Genomic DNA, 23,659 nt, shown 5'->3' with positions numbered 1-23,659 from the left:
TGAGACCGTATGTCGACCTCCAGATGACTTATAATTTTGTTGTATTGTTGGCTTACTGTGCCATTAACGTATAGCTCATATTCATCTCCTCAAGTTTATTCTCAATGAATTTAAGATCTTGGAAGTTCACTGAAAGGATTCGATTTGAAAAAGGGATAACAAATTTTTGAGTACATTTATATACTAGTATTCATCTGAACATTGTAAATGATGTATGATAGTATGTACCAGTTATCAACTAATAAATCTATAATATAACTTAGTGTAAGGCATGCTAACATTATTATGATGAATTATATTTGAACAACCACTATCATTTTTAATAGATTTTTCTTGTTCAAATTGCAAAACCTCTATAGCCTCTGGGGAATACAGCACACTAGACCCCTGCCTCTGTAGTAACAGAGGGCAAGCTACGCCACTGAATTTCAGCTTTCAGTTAACTTTTCATCATTTTGGCAAATCATATTAACACACCTACAACATGCATGCTTGTGAATCACTAAATTTTAAATTCAGATTGAAAACTTATTTTTAAACTGACTTGTAAAACTAGATTTACAATGTTTATATTCTGTCACTTAATTCTGATTGGTTCTCTGCTTAACTATTGACTCCACCCAAAGGCTGGATGTGCCTTACCTAATAATGATTTCATGGTTGAGCTAGCAAGGAAGATTTCAAGGAAGCTAACCAAAGATTCTACCTTTAGCTACACACTCGTTGAAATCGGCTGTAATGTCAAGTCGTCTATATGTTTGACCCAGGTTTTACTGCACTGTGATACAAAGGTATTTAGCTGAGGTTACCGTGGTTATAGATTCAAGTGTGTGATTATGTAGAATGTAGCTGTACTGAATAGATTGTTTCTTTTTTGTGACAGATATTGCAGTACATTTATCTGGATGGAAAGCCACCAGCCAATCCCTCGCCCAACTAGCTGCCGCTTCTAGATCCATTTGATTTTTTCCATAAATAGTTTATTAAAAACGCCATAAAGGAAATAATTGCCAAGTACTGTCGGTAATGGGGCAACTATTTAATTAGTACTTTGCATTCTAAATCAAATCTCCCGCCTTTGATAGACCATAATTCCCTCAAATCGACATTTTTGCATAGACAGTTCATGTGATTTGTTTTCTAGAAATCCAATTAAGGAGCACGAAAGTTCTCAGTAAATGTGTGCTGGCGATTTTTTGTGTAACTAGGATGATTGTAAATCCCGAAATATTGCAGAATGCAGTTTTTAGATTTAGTTTATTCCATTTATTGGTAAGAATGTTTATAAGATTAAAGGTGTGACAACATTTACTTTATAATACATAAATGTATATAAGTTTTAATATTGTTTTATTACATGTCTATTGTCTAGTAGATTTAATATATTATTGTTCTGCAAATGTTTATAATCACATTGTTTATGTGTTACATGCCCTCCTGGGCCTTAATTTGGTGAACAAAAAAATCTATTCTATTCTATGTATAGGATATTATTATAAATAGAAGTGAATCAAATTCACGTTTTATTTTTAGAATTTTAGTATTTAAAAATAGAACAGGATTTCCCGGGTTTATTTTTAATTCGACCCACTTGTTTTTATTTCGACCCAATTGAAGCCTCTAATGACTTTCATCTTTCCACCATAACAGTTGACTTTGCCGGTTTAAAAATTATGATTTCTTGATTTGCAACGTTGCAACGTTGGACACTATAACACGAGCGTTTAATATCATTATGATCTATTTGCAAATCCTGAATCTAAATATAGAAATATGAAATCATAGTCATTTGAATTATCAATTGATAATGTGTTATTATCGGACACATTGTATGACAGTTTTTCAACCATGACATTTTCTTTAAGTCAAATTTCTACCTGGCCAAAAAAAAAAAAAATAAAAATAAAAAAGACAAAACTAAAATAGGCTAAAGAGCACATGGATTGTGAATTCTATCGAACGAAAGTTATTGCAATTTTTATGTCCCACCTACAATAGTAGAGGGGCATTATGTATTTAGGTCTGTGCGTCCGTTCGTTCGTCCGTCCGTCCGTTCGTCCGTCTGTCCCGCTTCAGGTTACAGTTTTTGGTCAAGGTAGTTTTTGATGAAGTTGAAGTCCAATCATCATCCTTAAACTATGATCTATATAGGGTCAATATTATTTCTGACCCTTCTTGTCGCTGTGGTGTTAATCGTGAAGATTCCTATAATTTCTTTTTTAAATGTATATTATATTCACACATACGAAATAAAATGTTTGAAAGTCTGCGCTGGCTTCCAAATGATTGTAAAATTAACATAGAACTACTGGTGTCTTCCCGATTGTCCCACTTTTTAAAATTACAGGTAAAAAAGTAATGAAATTTTGTGGGACAATCGGGAATATGTTTGTGGGACAATTGGGAAGCTTAAATGTGGGACAATCGGGAATTGTTTTGATAGTGATTAATTTGTTTGTATAGGGTGTAGAAGGAATAGTTACAGGTAAACAATCAGTGTACAATTGAAGTATCATCAATCATAGAATATAATATTAAGTAAAAAAACATCACATATCAATTTTTCATCCTGTCTTGTGCAAAGTCATTTATTTTCAGTTAATACCAGACCAAGTTATTCATTTTCAAAATCCTCCTCCCCTCCCCCTTTCGAAATCAAATGGTCGTCCCCTTATTGAAAGCTAATGTAAGGACGTCATCAATAGTCTTAGAAAAGTATGATCATAAACATCGTTAGTGTAAAAACTAGGATTCTACTATTACAGCATGTTTTACTAACTTACTGTATTTTGTAGAAAGTCTTTGAAAAAAGGATTATACATTCTGTATATGCCTGTCCCAAGTCAGTATCGTGCCGGTATTTGAGTGGTTGTCGTTGGTTCATGTTTGTCATAATTTTTTTGGTAAATTGTTTAGGTATTTTGGCTGTTAGTTTTCTCAAATGAATTATATAAAATTTTCCATATCGGGGCATTTTATAGCCGACCATACTGTATGGGCTTTCTCATTGTTGAAGGCCATACGGTTGCCTATAAATGCTTACTTCCACATCTCCTTATTTTTATATTATACAACTAGTACTACATAAAATTAACATTATCAATGTTCCATGTAAATGAGGTAAGGTCAGATTAACTCTGTCACAAAGACATGTACACCCTGCTACCATTCCATACACCAAAAGTATTTGACCCACTACTTATAGCATCTGAGATATGGCCTTGGCCATTGAAACTTAACCTTGTTCATAGATCCATAAAATGAGGTCGAGGTCATGTGAACGATGATGTCTGACGGACATGTAGGCATTGCAAGGATACCATATATTAGACTAGTAGCCAAGTATAGTTATCCTAGAACTTATGATAAATGAGACATTCACATGACGAAAACAAGCTATACAGTTTTTAGCAGTCACCAAACCATGAACATGAAGTCAAGGACAATGATTATATGACAGACGGGAACTTCGTAACACAATGGATCTATATACAAAATATGAGCCATCCGATTCCTCTACCCCCTGAAATATAAAGCTTTACAAATAGTTAACGGTGTTGCCGTCACCACCATCAGATTGTATTCTGTATGATAAAGAATCTTGTGTAAATGGCATCTGACTTCACTGGTAAAAGTGCAAAGACTAGTGGAAACATCTCTCCATCAACTAGTGCGTGTATAGTGTACAGCGTAATTAAGTTTTAAGTTACACTTTTCTTTAAATTGCATGGATTATATCTTAATTCATTTTAAAAACTTTCGAAAAAAAATTTAAATTAAAATCACAGTATTGATATTTGTTTTATATAAATAAACGTAAGCTTATAAATATAATTCATAAATGTTATATTATTTACTCAAAAGTGCATTAATCTGATGATATACCAAAAAAATCATATCTTATGCTTTTATAAAATTTATATTAAATAAAAGTTTGAACATGCAATAATTAATTCTTGTTTATCTAGCAAAACAAACAATATATACCTTGTTTATTTAAGAACATTTTACTTCATAAAATAATGTGGGACAATCAGAACTTTTCATGTGGGACAATCAGAACTCTAAAATTTTAAAAAGTGGGACAATCGGGAATAAACCGAACTACTAACCTCGGGCAGTTGTCTTCTTTCTCTAGAGCAAAATCAAACCATTTTTCAAAGATGTCTTCGAGTTTATCAAAAGTTCGGAAAGATTTCTAATTGTCTAGATAGCAAACAATGAACGCACACACATCATCATCTAAGTAAAAGTCTTTCTTTTTTTCTTTTTCTTTTTTTGTATTTTATTTTTATACGCCCATTTACGGGACGTATTATGGTATACCGTTGTCCGTCTGTCCGTTCGTTGTCATCATGTCGGACAATAACTCAAAAACGCTTTAACCAATTTGCATAAAACTTTGGTAAATTGTTTATATCTATTGAAGTGAGCTCCCTTTCGTTTTTTATAAATTTTAGATTTTACATTTCTGAGTTATGGGGTTTTATCCATTAAAAAAGGGGGATTTTCCAGTTTTCGGACAATAACACAAGAATGCTTTCACCAACTTGCAAGAAATTGTGGTGAATTGTTTATATCTATTGACATGAGCTCCCTTTCGATTTTTATAAATTTTAGATTTTACGTTTCCGAGTTACAGGGTTTTATTCATAAAAAAGGGGGATTTTCCAGTTTTCAGACAAAAACTCAAAAATGCTTTCAGCAGTTCTTATGAAACTTTGATGAATTGTTTTTATCTATTGATGTAAGCTCCCTTTAGAATTCTATAAATTTTACATCTTACATTTCTGAGTTATGGGGTTTTATTCATTAAAAAAGGGGGATTTTCCAGTTTTCGGACAATAACTCAAAAATGCTGTCAGCAATTCTCATGAAACTTTGGTGAATTGTTTATATCTATTGATGTAAGCTCCCTTTTGATTTTCATAAATTTCTAATATGACATTGTGAATTAATTGAACTTTATTTGTTTATAGTCTGAGAAGAGATTTACTAAGTATTGCGCAACAGCACAGTGTATTGCACAACAGCAAGAAATCTTTAATTGAATATAAATTCAATTCATATAACCAATTTCAAGTTCTTTGACTACAATTATTCAGAAACCTATAATATATCAAATGTTGAATTACAATCCAAATTCAGACCTGTATCAAGCTTGAATATTGTGTCCATTTTTGCCCCAATTGTTCAGGGTTGGACCTCTGCGGGCGTATCCAGCTGCGCGCAGCGAAGCAGTTTATTTGTTTTTGTTTTCTAAATATTCATTTATTTATTTTTTCTGCTTTTTTGTTTTCTTTCTGTCTTCACTTTTCTGTCTTTTGACATAAATCCATATATATATTATTAAATATATATACCATTCTATACATGCATGCTCATACATATATTTTGTATTATATTGCTATAAATGTTAATGGAGAAGATTTCATAAGTCTGTTTGACTTGTGTCTTATCCAATTTGTACTTGAACAAATAAAATATGTTTAGCCAAGGCTCCGTGTTGAAGACCGTACTTTGACCTATAATGGTTTACTTTTATAAATTTTGACTTGGAGGGAGAGTTTTCTCATTGGCACTCATACCACATCTTCTTATATCTATAAAACTAATCAACTCGAAACTTAGTAAACATGTTCCCTATTATATGATCTTTCTAATTTTAATGCCAAATTAGAGTTTTGATCCCAATTTCACGGTCCACTGAACATAGAAAATGATAGTGCGAGCGAGGCATCCGTGTACTATGGACACATATTCTTGTTCTTATTTGATTTGCTTATACTATTATCACTGAGGTTAAACCGATATCATTAAAGATGACAGATTGAAACTTTATGAAGATAAGTTTTCGTTTATAATTAATAAGGATCTCTCGAAATTGAGGAAAATCGGAACGTAATTGATCAATGAAAAAGAAATTGACCAGTAAAAAAAATCAAGATTGTTTCATAACTCGTATAAAAAATTCAGATCATCTGGCTTGAATTTCGTATATCGTTTTGATGATATCAATCTCGATATAAATAGTGGACAATAGTCTGATTGTCGATTACCGATTTGGTTCTGTTATTACATACTTTTAACACACTGAGTAGTTTCGTTTGCCAATAATGGACTGTTTGTATGTACCGTACAAAATTGGCTGCTGCCAATGCAAAGCATGATAAACGGAATGCGATATATAGGCGTTTTAAATCATTTCAAATGGAAAATAACCATTAATGTCAAGAATTCGTCTTAACAAAAGATTAGAAGTAATTAGAATCGTTTGAAAAACTTAACGATTACAAACATTGCGTACAATGGGAGGTTACTCTCATTGTAACTTATTGATAACGCCTTGTACTAGATTTGCCTTCTTTCGATGTGCAGAACGAGTTTGTTTCAAACAAATACTTTAGTACAAAACATAATTTAAAGCAGTGTAAGGGAGATAAATCAAATACATCATTTGAATTACCTCCCTTACACTGCTTTTGAATTATGTATAAAGTAATGGTTAATGAACAATTAAGATAATTTAAAACAGTGTAAGGGAGGTAATCCAAATACAACGTTTTGGTTACTTCCCTTACACTGCTTTTAAATTATGTTTAAAGAAATGCATATTTATAAAGGAAGACCAGTAAAAATATCTGCAAATGTTGCATCTTTTTTTTTACAAAAAAATCCATATGAAAGATTTGACACCATATTTTAAATTCTATTATAAAATAGATTAAGTTAGCACTATGGTAAATTTAAATGGGTAATTATGGTTGCAAACTCAATTGGAAATTTGAATTGAGATTATGACCATATCTTGAGGGAAAGAATTTTTGGGGGGAAAGGAGGGGGGGGGGGGGGTGTAAAAAGAAATTGTGGTGGGTCAATTTTTTCTCATTTCAGATTTCAGAAATTAAAAAGAATTATTCTTCAAATATTTTTTTTTTTTTAAATTTCAAATATTGAAAAATATCAAGAAGTAATCTTTAATTGCACAGTATGGCGCATTAGATTTGTAAAATCTTTGACCACATTTATTTATTTGTTATGCCGAATCTAACCGTGTATTTAGATTTTTAATTTTGGGTCCAGTTTTCAAATTGGTCTACATTAAGGTCCAAAGGGTCCAAAATTAAACTTTGTTTGATTTTAACAAAAATTGAATATATGGGGTTCTTTGATATGCTGAATCTAAACATGTATTTAGATTTTTGATTTTTGGCCCAGTTTTCAAGTTGATCCAAATTGGGGTCCAAAATTAAACTTTGTTTGTTTTCAACAAGAATTGAATATATGGGGTTCTTTGATATGCTGAATCTAACCATGTATTTAGATATTTTATTTGTGGGCCCCGCTATCAAATTGGTTCATATTGAGGTCAAAAGGGTCCAAAATTAAACTTTGTTTGATTTCATCAAAAATTGAATTATTGGGGTTCTTTGATATGCCAAATCTAACCGTGTATTTAGATTTTTAATTTTGGGTCCTGTTTTTTAAATTGGTCTACATTAAGGTCTAAAGGGTCCAAAATTAAACTTAGTTTGATTTTAACAAAAATTGAATTCTTGGGGTTCTTTGATATGCTGAATCTAAACATGTGTTTAGATTTTTGATTATGGGCCCAGTTTTCAAGTTGGTCCAAGTTGGGGTCCAAAATTAAATTTTGTTTGATTTCAACTAAAATTGAATATATGGGGATCTTTGATATGCTGAATCTAACCATGTATTTTGATTTTGGATATTGGACCATAATAGGTAAATTAAAAAAAATTAAGTTCTTAGACCACATTCTTTCTGTGTCAGAAACCTATGCTTTGTCAAATATTTAATCACAATCCAAATTCAGAGCTGTATCAAGCTTGAATGTTGTGTCCATACTTGCCCCAACTGTTCAGGGTTCGACCTCTGCGGTCGTATCAAGCTGCACCCAGCGGAGCATTTTATTAACGAATTTTATTATAATGACGAAACCTTAGAGACAGTTAGTAATTATTGTTACTTGAGTATTAATATTAGATATAATGGCAGTTTTAATGTCGCCATCACTTCGCTTATGGAAAAAGCTAGGAAAGCATATTTTAAAAAAAAGAACACAATAGGATTAGATAACTCTTGTAAACTTCTGGAAAAACTGTTTGATTCTTTAGTAGCCCCTATTCTCCTTTATTGTAGCGAAATCTGGGGAATTATCTCGACGTTTAAAGACACTGATACCTATGAAAATATACATATAATATTCACTAAAGAAATCTTGGGAGTCCACTGTAAGGCCTCGAATGATGAATGTCGTTCCGAACTTGCCAAGCTGCCATTAAAAAATAGGATAATGTTATCCAGCATTAAATTCTGGAACCATTTAATCACTTCTGAAGGAAGTTTAGTTCACCAAATATATAATGCTACAAAAATGAGCAACCCTTGGGTTAAAAGGTTAAATATTATTATTCAAAATTTAGGTTTATCATATCTGTCAAACGTTAAACCCACTATTAAACCCCTATTTTGGTTTTATAAAACAAAGAATAATTGACCAGGGTTTTCAAGAACAACATGCAAATATTTCAGCATCTCCAAAATTAACATTTTTCCAGAGTGTTTACAAAATGAGTGAACGTGCAGCTTATGTTCATGCTTTAAGAAATAGATCAGATCGATCCTCATTGTGTGAATTAAGAGTTAGTGCTCATAACCTTGCCATTGAAAGAGGAAGATATTTAAAAAAGTGCCCAGGGGTCAAAGAATTTGTGAAATCTGTAAATGTGGCGAAATTGATAATGAACAGCACATGCTACTACACTGTAGAGGGTACTCCAGTATCAGAGAGACTTTTGAATTCAAAATGTCCAAAATTACAGAAAAAAGTATAACCCCTTTGTGCGATAAATATAAAATAAAGCTTATACTTAATAATAAATCCTACACGGCACTATAACTATCTTCCTCTTTCGTAACAAATTGTTTAAATACGAGAAGTAATCTATTGCAATAGATTTACATGTATTTTATATTCACATAATTGTTTTTATTTAATACCATGTTTATCCATTCGGTCATTACCATTTATTGTAAATGCGCTTGTGCCAATAAAATATTGTCTATTTAAACCATTGTGGTGACGTCAGCCTATTCATTTACCGTGGATTCTTTTTCTAGAATCAACGCTTCCTAAATCTGCAGCTGAAATGGACTCACCAAATTATATTCAATTGTTTCCTTTGTGTGCTTAATTTCATTAAGTTTGAATTTGCTAATTATTTTTGTTTTAATTTCTGTTCACTAATGGAATTAATTTAAAAACTTACCTTTAATTTTTGTAATTTTTATATGCCTTCACTGGGAATCGAACCTTTCCTTGAAATCTGTTATGTGTGACTGACATCAACACACCGACGAAACCTCTCGGCTACCAATGGGTTACACTATAGATGTCTATTTTATATATTTAAATGACCCCCAAGGGTGACTGGGGAATAGAAGTATGGTCACCATTGGTCTTCCTCCGACCGGCAGTAAAACCCGTGCTAAAGTGGGGCGTCCGTTTGGCTGTGCGGGATGTACAAATTTGCAGCCACGTCCGGTCAGAATGGGGACGTTAAATCCGATGCCTCGTGTAAAGAGAGTACCACGCTCTTTGCACGTTAAGAACCCTTGCAACAACTCTTTGAGGGGTCCGTAGGTGACCTGTTGCAAGGCTAAATTTCTGTCCCTATCCAATATACCCTCATTTTCCCGTGGCAGTCTAAATTTCTCCGACCATAATCCCTAATCTATTACAGAACCTACCTATTGTATTTATTGTGAACTTGTTCTCGTCCTGAATATGCATGAAATATTTGCCACTGGACGTTAAGCAACCAACAATCAATCAATATATATTTAAATGAACATCTGATATACATCGGTTCATCGGACACACAGGGCTTGTACCTTTATATAGACACAATAGGCAGTCGTATAGTATGAGTTGGTAGCCGCGGGGTTAGCATGGTTAAAATCAATGAGTTAAAAATAGGGATTTGTCGGTTTAGGTTCGAATCCCTGTATTCTCTCTGTTGTTCCAATTCTTAAGTAATCCTGTTTTTTTTTCTAATTTTGCATGTTATAGTGGATATTTTTGTAATAATAGCGAGTTTTACCGTTTTTTTGTAATTATTATTGGCTATTTCACATGTTTGAAACAAAATTGATTACATTCTATTTGTCAATTTTTGTTTTATAAATATAGTATGATTTCATCTGTTTTACTACATAATTTTACAAAGGTTTGTTCGCAAATTCCTATGAGAGAAAATCGTGATGTGCCTAGAGTGCTAGAAAAATTTCGATAACATACTTATTATATATACTTTATATATGCATTTTGGTCGGGTTGTTGTCTCTTTGATACGTTCCCCATTTCCATTTTCAATTTTATTAGAAATAATTACGAATATGTCTTATTTTGTATAAACAGATAATATTAATATACCTGGTAATTTAAAGATCTTTAAAGGTAGAAGTGTTATATTTGTATTTTGTTAACCAATTAATTGTGATCTGAGATTTATCAATGCATCGTTGGACACGATAACATGGTTATTTAAACTCACTTACAATACCTTCTAATTAAGAAAAGGCTTTAATTTTGAAAAGAAATTAACACAATAGTTTAAGTTATAGATACAATGGATAAGCGTAGATTCATGAAAAACAAACCATTCGCCCCCCGGGCTCATGGTTTCTTTTTCAAGAATCCACGCTTATCCATTGTATCTATATAACTTAAACCATTGTGATGACGTCAGCCTATTTATTTACCGTAGATTCTTTTTCTAGAATCAACGCTTCCTAAATCTGCAGCTGAAATTGACTCACCAAATTATATTCAATTGTTTCGTTTGTGTGCCTGATTTCATTAAGTTTGAATTGGCTCATTTACTGATTTCTGTTCACTAATGGAATTAATTTAAAAACTTACCTTTAATTTTTGTAATTTTTATATGCCTTCACTGGGAATCGAACCCTTCTTAGAAATCTGTTATGTGTGACTGACATCAACACTTCGACGAAACCTCTCGGCAACCAATGGGTTACACTTTAGATGTCTATTTTATATATATAAATGAACATCTGATATACATCGGTTCATCGGACACACAGGGCTTGTACCTTTATATAGACACAATAGACAGTCGTATAGTATGAGTTGGTAGCCGCGAGGTTAGCATGGTTAAAATCAATGAGTTATAGATAGGGATTTGTCGGTTTAGGTTCGAATCCCTGTATTCTCTCTGTTGTTCCAATTGTTAAGTTATCCTGGTTTTTTTCTAACCTTGCATTTTATAGTGGATATTTTTGTAATAATAACGAGTTTTACAGTTTTTTTTAATTATTATTGGCTATTTCACATGTTTGAAACAAAAATTATTACATCCTATTTGTCAATTTTTGTTTTATAAATATAGTATGATTTCATCTGTTTTACTACATAATTTTACAAAGGTTTGTTCGCAAATTCCTATGCGAGAAAATCGTGATGTGGCTAGAGTGCTAGAACAATTTCGGTAACATAGTTATTATATATACTTTATATATGCTTTTTGGTCGGGTTGTTGTCTCTTTGACACGTTCCCCATTTCCATTCTCAATTTTATAAGAAATAATTTCGAATATGTCTTATTTTGTATAAACAGATAATATTTATATGCCTGGTAATATAAAGATCTTTAAAGGTAGAAGTGTTATATTTGTATTTTGTTAACCAATTAATTGTGATCTGAGATTTATCAATGCATCGTTGGACACGATAACATGGTTATTTAAACTCACTTACAATACCTTCTAATTAAGAAAAGGCTTTGATTTTGAATAGAAATTAACACAATAGTTTAAGTTATAGATACAATGGATAAGCGTAGATTCATGAAAAACAAACCATTCGCCCTCCGGGCTCATGGTTTCTTTTTCAAGAATCCACACTTATGCATTGTATCTATATAACATAGTGTACTTTTAGCTTCAAATGTGTGTCCTTGGTTTAAGAAAATAGCAGGCGCTAGGGTCTATTGATTTTGAGTATCCTCCAGATATGAGAAGGAATATATTGAAAAATGTGTCGTTCAGATTTCGTGGAATGGATATGAATAATTTTTCACGTGTTCAATGAAGCCGTTTTTACAGTGGCAAGCCGAATTTTACGCATTGTAAAATTCTAGTACGTTCTAATTGTGGGAACAACTGTTTTCGGACATACCAGAGTCTTTGATGGAAATGCACATATCTGTGCTTGAAATGTATGCGATTTATATAGCAGTTAAATTTTGGACTTCTAGTATTTCAAATAAATGTGTATAGCTGTTTTGCGAAAATCAATCATGTGTGAAAATTTTAAATCGGGGATCAGTACAGAATCCTTTGAGGGGATTGAGACATAAGAATCAGCATGTGGCCTTGTCAAAATTGCCATTGTTACCGACACATTTAATAGATATTGTTAAGTTGTTAGATATATACGATTATGTAGATGCTAGTTTATGGTTTTTCGAACGTTGGCATTTTTCGGTATGCTTAGGGCGTCGAATCTGGTTAGCAGAAGCTCTGCATCTTTTAATCCCGGTTAACAATTGATCAAGCAGGAAGAATGTTATTGTTAGTAATAAGGGTATCCTTCTTTTATTGAATTGGTCAAAGGCTAGACTAGATCATGATTACACTCATCATGTTTCTCTATGCTGCTTAGTCGAGCCATTATTATGTCCTGTTTGAGCTTATAAACATCTTGTGACTTCGATACCTGGTGATAAGGATGCTTTACCTGTCAATGTCAAGTTGCTGTCTTTATCTAACTTAATCATGAAGAAAGGGATTATCATTCTCTTACATATACTAAGAAGGTATTGTAAGTGAGTATAAATAACCATGTTATCATGCCCAACGATGCATTAATAAATCAATGTTTACAATTAATTGGTTAGAGAAATACAAATATAACATAACACGCATGTCTTTAAATTATTATGCATCTAAATATTATCCGTAATTTACAAAATAAGACATATTCGAACTTATTTTTAAGTATATATAATAAGTATGTTACCGAAATTTCTAGCAAGAAACGTAATTTTAGGCACATCACAATTTACTTGCATAGGTATTTGCGAATAACCATTTGTAAAGATATGTACTAATACAGATAAAATCATGCTATATATGTAAAACAAAAATGCACAAATTGAATGTAATCATATTTTTTTTCAAATACGTGAATTTGCCAATAATAATCCAAAAATAAATGGAAAAACCCGCTATTATTACAAAAATATTCACAATTTCATACAAAATAAGAAAAACGGAAAAACTAAAGAAAAGGGACAAAAAAGAGAAAACAGGGATTCGAATCTAAACCGACAAGTCTCTACTTCTAACTTAACTCTATAAATCATGGATCCTAAACTCGCGGCTACCAACTTATACTATACGATTGTCTATTATAGATATAGGAAGATGTGGTATGAGTGCCAATGAGACAACTCTCCATCCAAGTCAAAATTTATAAAAGAAAACAATTATAGGTCAAAGTACGGTCTTTAACATGGAGCCTTAGCTCACACCGAACAGCAAGCTGTAAAGGGCCCCAAAATTACTAGTTTAAAACCATTCAAACGCGAAAACCAACGGTCTAATCTATATAAAAAACGAGAAACGAGAAACACTTATGAACCACATCAACAAACGACAACTACTGAACATCAGATTCCTGAATTAGGACAGGTGCAAACAAATACAGCGGGTTTAAACGTTTTAATGGTACCAAACCTTCACCCTTTTTCTGAAACAATAGTGTAACATCACAACATAGAAATACACACTATAAAATATCAACTGAAATAGCTTAACTCAATCAAAAGACATATTAACACCAGTGAACATACACTGAACAAATAAATTTGACCTATGATACAATGTAAATACAAAATAAATAAACTAAGGGAAGAATAATAAAAGTAACATGGTATACCGCTATGAAATGTTAAACAATTTAAGAAAAACAATATGCTCGAACAAAAATATCAGCCATTTGCAATAACTTTAAACACAGGTAAATGAAAATAATTTTGTTGTTAGGTATACGTGTACAGTTCAAATAGAGAAAGGATATATTTTTATAAAATAAATAATTTTGATGTTCATAGTACGAAATATATATATAAAGGTGCAAACCCTGTGTGTCCCGATGTGTATCATAATTATGTTCATTTATATATATAAAATAGACATCTAAGTTGCAACCAATTGGTAGCCGAGAGGTTTCGTCGATGTGTTGATGTCAGTCACACATAACAGATTTCAAGGAGGGGTTCGATTCCCAGTGAAGGCATATAAAAATTACAAAAGTTAAAGGTAAGTTTTTAAATTAATTCCATTAGTGAACAGAAATTAAAACAAAAATAATTAGCAAATTCAAACTTAATGAAATTAAGCACACAAAGGAAACAATTGAATATGATTTGATGAAATTGAGAATGGAAATGGGGAATATGTCAAAGAGACAACAACCCGACCAAAGAGCAGACAACAAATGAGTCCATTTCAGCCACAGATTTAAGAAGCGTTGATTCTAGAAAAAGAATCCACGGCAAATGTATAGGCTGACGTTACGGCAATAGTTTAAGCACAGATAAAGCTCTTTCCGCGTGCTGAAAATGTATGTCCCTCCTAATTAAGGGAAGCATCTCGTATGATATAGATGCTCTTGAAATGGCTTTTGGGATCGATACCCAAACCAATCCCATCGTACAATTGCCTTCCATTTTTTCTGATATAGAATGTCCCCATTTTTAGGAGTTAATCTACCTTGGAAGAGGTACAGACCATTTCCGCGTTCCCTCTTCACACAACAAACACTTCATACACGTTTGAGGTAGAGCATAGACCAAATGACCTTGTTGATACCAACCCCAACCCCAATTCACGTGATCGTATAGTGTAGAATGCAATTTGTTTACAGTCCACGAATCACATATAAAATTATCGCTGAATCATTTTATATTTGGAATTGTTCTCAGTTATATTACATATAACGGTATTGGGAACAAACACTCGTTCTAAATATTTGAGATTCACCAGTGCCATTGAAATTTATCTTTGATTATCGGTCTATTGGCCAGTCCAAATTTTGTACGCATTATTGCTGATCTCCGCCGAGCACAATGTCCCTTATGATACCACTGTTCCATAAATTTTTAGTCATCATGAATCTGTACTATGTAACCGATTTGAAAATTTCCGAAATCTCTGATGCTGCTGTTTTATATGTAGAAGCATTGTCAGATATCATAATTTTCGATAAAGATCGAAGATTAACCAATCTACGAATCGTTAATAAAACGAATGTGTCGTTAAATCCTGAACTGACTCAATGTGAACAGCCGGTTGAGGCGCAAGTAAATAAACATAAGTTTGTCTTTGTTTCCTTGTTACCATTTTGTCATACATGTAATGCTCAAGTTAAATCAACTCCTGTGACACTGAATACGGGTCTTCTCCAAGACGATCCTTTGGCAAGGTTAGTGGGTCAGGGACAACATACGGTTGTCTTCCTACAGGGAATGCAAATTCGTTATACGGTTTTCACTCTTTATCTGATTTTCGGTATCAAAAATGTTTGTTGAATGATAGTAATTGTCCCGTTTATTCCACTTTGTTTTTTATGTTTGAGTGCGTCTAATATAATCAATGTTGTAAACGAATGTTTTGACGGAAGCAAATAAGGGTACTTCACTGTTTCGTTAACGAGAGCATTGTCATTTCTTCTCCTGAACTTGGTAGACAATTTCTGTCGACATATAATCATACATAGCTGACATAGTCGATTGTTATCCTTTGAAATTATATATTTCGGATTTCCTTCATGAAAACAGATTGCTGTATATTCCGTATCAACAAAATTGAAGCATTTCTACCTCTAACTGTCGATATTTTCTGTTTTGATTGAGTGTTCTGCAATTTGTAATAAAGCGCAATACGTAAGGTATTATATGAACTAGTTTCGGATAGTTGCTGAACCTCTCTATATTGATCACTTCCTTTAAAAATTTGAATGTTTGATCCATTTGTTCAATTTTCCGTTTATTTTCTTCACTTCCATTTGCCGCTATTGTTGCCATCGCAACGGAATTTCGATCTCAATTCGGCCTCGGTTTTTGATTTGGAAGCCATTCAGGTCCGTTGAACCAAGTTTCATTGTATGGAAATTCCGAAGACGACATTCCTCGCGTAAGACAGTCAGCGGTGTTACAGTTTGTTGGACTATACCTCCAAGTTTTATTTGCTACAAGATTTCGGAGGTTCTTTTAGCAATAAAGGGTGTGTGTTTTCGACAAAATCAGCCAAAACTGTTTGGCCATCACACCAAAATGTGATTCTTGTGATTCCTAGAATATTTAATACATATTTCCGTAATTTAGCTCCAACTAAGATTTCATCAATGCTAGTATCAACAGAGTAAAAAGTAAAATGACAAAAATACCGAACTTCAAGGAAAATTCAAAACGGAATGTCCCTTATCAAATGGCAAAATCAAAAGCTCAAACACATCAAACGAATGGAAAACAACTGTTATATTCCTGACTTGTACATCTTAAAGCGGTTCGATCTTATTTTTAGCCATAACTAATTGAGATTGTTTTTCTTGAATAATACAGGCGCATAATCCATAACCTTGTTTTCTAGCTTCAGTAAACATGTTTAAACTAGCTATTTGTGGTGATAATCCATCGCTGTTTAGTAGTCTGGAAATTTCAACTGATGGTATATCTTTAAGCTCTGTAGCTAAATTAGTCCATTGTGTAACTAAATCTTCAGATAAGTGTTTGTCTATCGAAAATTACGTTTCTATAGTGACTGCATTAATATTTTAACATTCGCTGTCACTGGACTAAGTATGCCCTGTGGATTAAAGATTAAAGATGACTGTCGCAATATTTCTCTTTTTGTTACGTGTACCTTGAAAACAAAAGTTTGTCGTTCGCTACATTCCAAGAATATGTATTTCGTTACTAGAATCCAGTACGTTTTCTTTGTCGGTAAATTGTCGTAGTTTGTAAGAATTAAAGTTCCATGATCCGAGGTTAAGGCCTCCTTTCTGTGATAAATATCTGAAATCGAGGAAAATACCAATCAACTCATCCACATCAGTAGACTAATTAAAATTGTCTATAGACAAGTCTTGTGTAATTTTCTAAGCTGTTGGAATAGGGATATCTTCAAAATGTTTTTAACAAAGTTGCATTCAGTACAAATGGTGAGCTTGTAGCCCAGAAAACGATAAGTTGTGAACGGACTGGTTGCACCTTTTGGGTCACTTAACCAGATGAAGCGAGTTACGCTACAGTCTGATTTATGAAGTCCAACTTGCGAAAATGTTTTTTCAATGTCTGATGTCACTATAAACTTCTGAAAATGAAATCTGGTAAATATCTTGGTTATATCATTTGAAATTGTTGGAAATGAGTCGAGACAGTCATTCAAACTCGGATCTTTTGAGTTCTCTTTGCAATAATAAACAAGTCAAATCGGAGTAGTAGTAGAATCTTTCCTGATGGTGCGATGCGGAATGTAATGAATGCGATGTGGCTTGTTGTCCTCCTCACCACCTACCTTTTCGATGAAACCGCATATCTAATGGTCTTTAATAATGCCGCCAAATATTTTTAAACAAGTTTGGTTCCTGGTCTAAGCGAGTACCGACTCTGATGGTCCTCTTTCTTGCAATCATCCCGTTTTTCGGTAATACAAGACAAATCAAGGGAGTTCCACAACGTCATTTCCATCCTCATAAGTTATCGATGTTGATGGTAATTGTTTGATATTCCTTTTTTTATTGTTGAGTTTGTCGTATTCTTTTATACCATAGGACTCCAATTTCCAAAACCTTTTAAAATCATTATCCTCTCCAGCATGACTTGTTAAAATCTGCATCATTCGTGAATTGCTTTTTCGTCTTGTACATGTAGTAAGTGGTCCAGATAACAAATATCTATTTTTTGACCCCTTCGCTTTCGGTCAGTCGCATAGAACTATATCTATCTTAATTACATCCTAGTAGCGGTCTGCTTTAATGAATAGTGTAATTTCAAAATTATCAACATTTTACAAGGGCTGGGATAGCTTTGGCCCCCTCAAATACTGTAGTTTCTGCGAAATGAAACGGCGTGTTTATTCTGGATCAGCGCTGTTGTGATAGGTTCAATCAATACCGGCAGAGGTATTTTCTCTCTACTTCTATTTGAATCGTGGTCTTATTCATCTAATTTATTAAAAAAAATAAGATAACACTTTGTAAATGTTATGTGTCCGATGGGTTTTTCTGTATTTACCTTCATCAGGAACACTCAAAGCCGAATATTTGAAAGCCAATGATGTATAAAAACTGATGGTGTTGAAGATCATTATGACCAAAAAAGACCTAAAAATAAAATCCAAATCCATTTAAGGCAACTTTACCCGATGGAGATGAAACCTTACTTTCTTAATAATTTATAAAAATATAAACAATCAATTTATGAAAGGTTTGTTGTAAATCATGTCAGTACCGAAGTACTGACTAGTAAGCTGGTGATATCCCCGGGACTGATAGTCCACCAGCAGCGGTATCGACCCAGTGCTGTAAAAATAAAACAAAACTTTATAAATTTTCTGCGTCTGAAGCGCATTAACCTTGATAATTTTAGTGTCAGAGAATGTTTTGTTTGATTCAGAGTGATTTTTACGAAGTAAGATTCATACCTTAAACAAGATATTTGTATCTACAACTTTGTATTGAAACAAAGTAGGACTAATTAAAGTCAAAACAAAGTAAACTGCCTTTAAGTTTAGAATGGAAAATAATAGAGTAAAGGGTAGAGAAGTCAAATGTCTTATACTGCTGCAAGAGGAAAGAGACTTAGATTGTTTTTATCGCCATCTGAATCACACCTCCCCTAGTGTAGGTAGTTTCATAGTGTGTCTGAAGTCCGACTTTGGTTACTTATAGAATAGATGTTCGTAGTTTGGAAAAAAATTCTTGGAGCAGTTGATAGGAACAGACAAACCTTTAAAGTAAGGAGATGTTCCCATGAGTCTTTTGTAGACGAAACGTGCGTCTGGCGCAAGTACAAAATTTCAATCCTGGTATCTATGATGAGTTTATTTATTCCCATTGAACTAATTTATGATGAGGGATATGGCCTTAATTGATGGCATTGAGGCCCTGTTGACATAGGAGAGTTATGACAATGACATCTAATCTGAAAAATCGTTGATGGGCTATAACCGAGATGATAGCTGTAAGTTTGTATTGATTTGAATGGAAATTTATAATAGTGGTTTCAAAGAATAAGTTGTTCGGATAATGAAGTTTCGAAAGGGATAGTGAACATAACCTCGTGCGAATATGATGAATACCCAATGGCTTCTGTATAAACGGCAGAAGTTCATTAATGAAAATACCATGAAGAGTAGTTGATATATAATGACGATAACATTGGCTACTTCTACGTCGATAAGCAGAGTTAAGAATATTCATCCCCATCACAGTAATGATGACTAGATAGGTAACCATAGGGCATTATAGTTCCTAATTCCCGAATTGATTAGTCGTCCTTTTATCTACGGAGATGTATTGCAAGATGGGGAGCATAAATACGATGGTATATTTTTTAGTTGATGCGAAGCCGCATATAAAAGATTCAATGATTAACCTTACTAAAACTTAAATTGTTGATAAACAGTGTCATTTGCATTGTTGTATATGTCTAATTTATGGCCGCACATACGTTTCTTCAACCTATCTTTATACCAATCCACAAAGGTTACACTCTAATCTGTTAACAAGATTGGTTTATGTACAATTCAGATCATCGTAAATCCTAGCTATATAGGTTAGATTTTTATGTTAAATTTTTTTCAGTTTGTTGGTTTTACATTAAGAAGTGAAAAAAATTTGTTCGGAGTCATTTTATTTAAAAAGTCCTAATTGTCTTGTAGCTGAATTATATATGTCCGTGTGCGATAATCATTGTTATTGTCATTAGCATGATAATTTGAATGTGATGTATCCGATATATCATTCATGCCTGGTGATAAGGAGACACCTGCTATTTCAGACAACACCGTTCCCTTGATGACGTATGTTGACTCATTATTGTCACTTGAGTCAAAACTTTTGGATGGTTAATCAAATACGAAGTTGTATAATCATATTTTGGTTAATGGAACAGAATACTTTACGTAATATTGTCATCTTGTTGACTTCGGCTACTTTCTTATATGACATTAACCGTCGTTTGTAATAATTGTCTGCAAAGCCATTGGTAGCTTTCTACTGTGAACGCTAATGTTCTCTTGCTTGTCGTTTTGATGATTATACAATAACGAGCTGCAAAGAATGTGATTCCCCCTCCAGAGTTAGTGAATGAACCACAATTGGTCCAGACCTTTCGATTTGGAGAATCGTCTTAGTAGGTTAAGAGACCTTAAATGTTGGTGACAACACCTGGATTGTTGATGATCTTTTGTCATTGAGAGTCTTTATCTGGCGGTTCTGAACAGTTTATATGGAACCTATGTGGATAGGCAATACAAGATCTTCATCAGCACCCAACGTACCATCATTCTTTTTCAAAATGTCCTTCTACCAAGACACAAATCTCAGCGAAGTGAAGAGTCAATTTTGTGTCTCGATATTGATAGATATTTCTGCCTCGGCGTTATTCAGTTGAGCTGGGCGTTAGTTTCGTATTCGTGAACTAGAACTGCTGAAATGTTTTGTGGAAGAAATGTTGGAGATGATGTTGTTCAACTTGGTCCGTTATTGAGAAATCATGGTGGATGCATCGGTGAAGGTATTGCTTAATTTGATATGCTGTCATTTACTAGGAGTTGTCTTCTTAGGGAGTTGTTTGCGATACACTTTGTATAGTAGGTATTGTCTTCTTAGGGAGTTGTTTGCGATACACTTTGTATAGTAGGTACCAAGAAGTTCTTGAATGAGGTCAGTCTGTTGACAACACCATCATTGACTTTACTAGTCCTCTTTTTTATCTCTTTATATTCTGCATTCTGCACTGGTGACTGCTACGCCCCCTCCCCTCCCCCCCCCCCCCCCCACATGTTCTTTAAGCAGAAGAGGTTTATACTTGACAGATTAAATTACTGACAGCTTCAAATATACCTCCGCCACCGTACACCCACTTCCGATGATACCCTTTTCTCAGTTTGCAACATGTTTTATTGAAAGTATATTACAATAGATGATCAATTTTGCATAAGTTGATTTTCGATCCCCCCTGAGGTTTCATGGCATCAAACTGGCTTGGTCTGGTTCAATTCCTGACTCTTCCCGATATCGATTGTGGTATCGTACACATCTAATTATCCAAAGGACTACAGAAACACGGTTTGTAACCTGTTGTCATTCTTGTAGATGTTTGTCATCATTTTTTATGCACTTGTAACTGTTATTAGCATCAGGTGTTATGAAATGAACATAATTCATTAGGTTATAAGGAGCTTATTTCTTGTGTAATATTTGGATTCAAAGCTCTTCAAATTCATCAGGTATTCGACCTACATTATAGTATTGTTCGACGCCTCATGTCTATACTTATACATATAAACGTCTATGCACATGAGTTCGCCTCACAAGGTGTCCTTTGTTGAAATTAAGGCAAAATCCCTTCAATGTTTCAAGCTTTCTTCGTAAATACTAGTACACGTACCGTAATGGCCTCCTTTATGTACGTTTCAATGAAGTGTTCCTCAGAGCACCTCCTACATCTATCTGCTTACGCGCCAATCAGACTATTGAGCAATGTACGTATATGTTATGGTGCTTGTTGTTCATGATTTTGTCGTCTCCCTCTTCCAATGCATACTGATTAATAACCCAAGCTTATCTGTAATCAGACTTCCTTTCTTATGTGAGGATATGTAAAACTCTTCTTATTTGCGTCTGATATTCCATTCGACTTGACGTGAGTTCAATGTTAGCCAATTCTTAAGGTTCGAACAACCACTCTTCACAAAACGTTTTGAACTGTTCCGTTGTCAGCTCGACCCAATAAACGAGACAAGCTCGAGATTCTTTACGTCTTCTCCACAGAGACAAAGTTTTTATTTCTCTGATGGAGCTCGCTGAAGAGGTTCTGACAGTTGCAAAAGCAGTCGACGTTATCCTGTCGCCTCTTGATTTAAGAGTCTTCAAACATGTTTTTTTTTATCGACTCAAAGACGATCGCATTTGAGCGAATTTGATACATTGCTCTAGGGCTTCATTGCTCCAAAAACAAAGTCTGATGATCTACTGTATCAAATTCAGTAAGAAAATGGGCTAGGTGATACTGTACCAGCAACGGTAGGTAGTGAGATACTGGAAAATGCATCTGTTATTGGCAAGAAATTCTCGGCCACAAACCTACAGTCAGGGAAAGAATTGAATGCGGCTTCATTTGATCTTTTATCGCAGCTAAGGTTATGTTTGGGATCGGCCTCCAAAAAGTTTATAGGGCAAATGCGTTATCGGAAGGGTGCACAAGTCTATCAGACGTAAGTTCCAGGAACGGAGCGTAATCGTTCTGTTGCAGATGAGATTTGGGTTTCTGATCTTTTTGAAATTAATGCTTATCCAGAGACAACGGGTTATAAAGTTATCCTGTGCATTATCGACGTCTTTTCAAGATACAGATGGTTAGTTCCAATCAAAGACAAGAAGGGAACGACGATCAAAGATGCTTTATAATCCTTATTCAAGTCCCAGGAAACAGTGGACGGGTAAATATTGACTTCTACAGCAAGAAGATCAAGTCACTGCTACAGAGGCACGACACTGGTCCAAACCATGAAGACGAAGATTTTCAAATACTAGTACAACAAATGTACTTCTGGGTCAATATTACTCGCAGGTAAATCGACGTTTTGGACAAGCTGTACCAAATACAAATCGCAAAGAATAACCCCTGATGTGGCAAAACATAAGGAGCATGAACAAAAGGTGTATTTGAGCCTATAAGGAGACATTCCTTCTTTACAAAAGCATAGATATATGGGAACAAAGTGCGTATCACCAAGAACAAGAAGACATTCGAAATTTTAAAGAGATAATAGTTTACACCAAACAGGTCTGAGGGTGTTCTCTTTTTTAAAGGTGTTGAACACTCAACAGTCCACCTTTGTTTTTAAGGTATCGGACAATGAGGAAATTTAATGATCCTATCAACTTTAGAAGGTCGATCAAGACGTATACCAGATTGACCGGTTTTGCGAAGTCGAACCCGAAGTAGCGTCAATAAACCCTACGTTATAGAAGTTATCCCAGGAGTTTGAACCTTAGTTTCTAAATAATGTCTTATAATTTATAAACGGACAATTTAGAAGCATCTGAAGTAATCTCACTATTGATATTCTTAACCTTATTTAGAAGGTCTGTGTTGTCTGACATTTCAGGAATAACATCTTTAAAAATAGAACAGAGAGATGACACGGGGGTGCTCATTTCTAATCCCGCTTTTTGTATTTTTTTTTCCCACTTTCCACTTTTTCCCAGGCTTTCGCGGATTCCACCTTATTTACCTTATATCCTAAATCCTAAAAGCGTATCTTCCTCTCAGAACCTGTACTATGTAATAGCAGTACCAGAAACTCGGCGATAAAT

At 33.8% G+C, this 23,659-nt stretch overlaps 1 protein-coding gene across 1 annotated transcript in view; it reads left to right on the top strand.

The window, feature by feature from the left end:
• The first annotated feature begins 1,080 nt into the window (after positions 1 to 1,080).
• The window catches only part of LOC127698948 (TNF receptor-associated factor 3-like), a 127,104-nt gene continuing 104,525 nt past the window's right edge, over positions 1,081 to 23,659 (top strand). Inside the window, exon 1 of the mRNA XM_052202726.1 lies at positions 1,081 to 1,272. The gene's annotated coding sequence lies outside the window, so the exon portion shown is untranslated. The remainder of the gene's footprint in view (positions 1,273 to 23,659) is intronic.

Source organism: Mytilus californianus, unplaced genomic scaffold, assembly GCF_021869535.1.
Source record: "Mytilus californianus isolate M0D057914Y unplaced genomic scaffold, xbMytCali1.0.p SCAF_4, whole genome shotgun sequence".
Classification (NCBI taxonomy): Eukaryota; Metazoa; Mollusca; class Bivalvia; order Mytilida; family Mytilidae; genus Mytilus; species Mytilus californianus.
The sequence above is the reverse complement of the archived record's forward strand: the minus strand, read 5'-3'. Positions and strand labels throughout refer to the sequence as shown.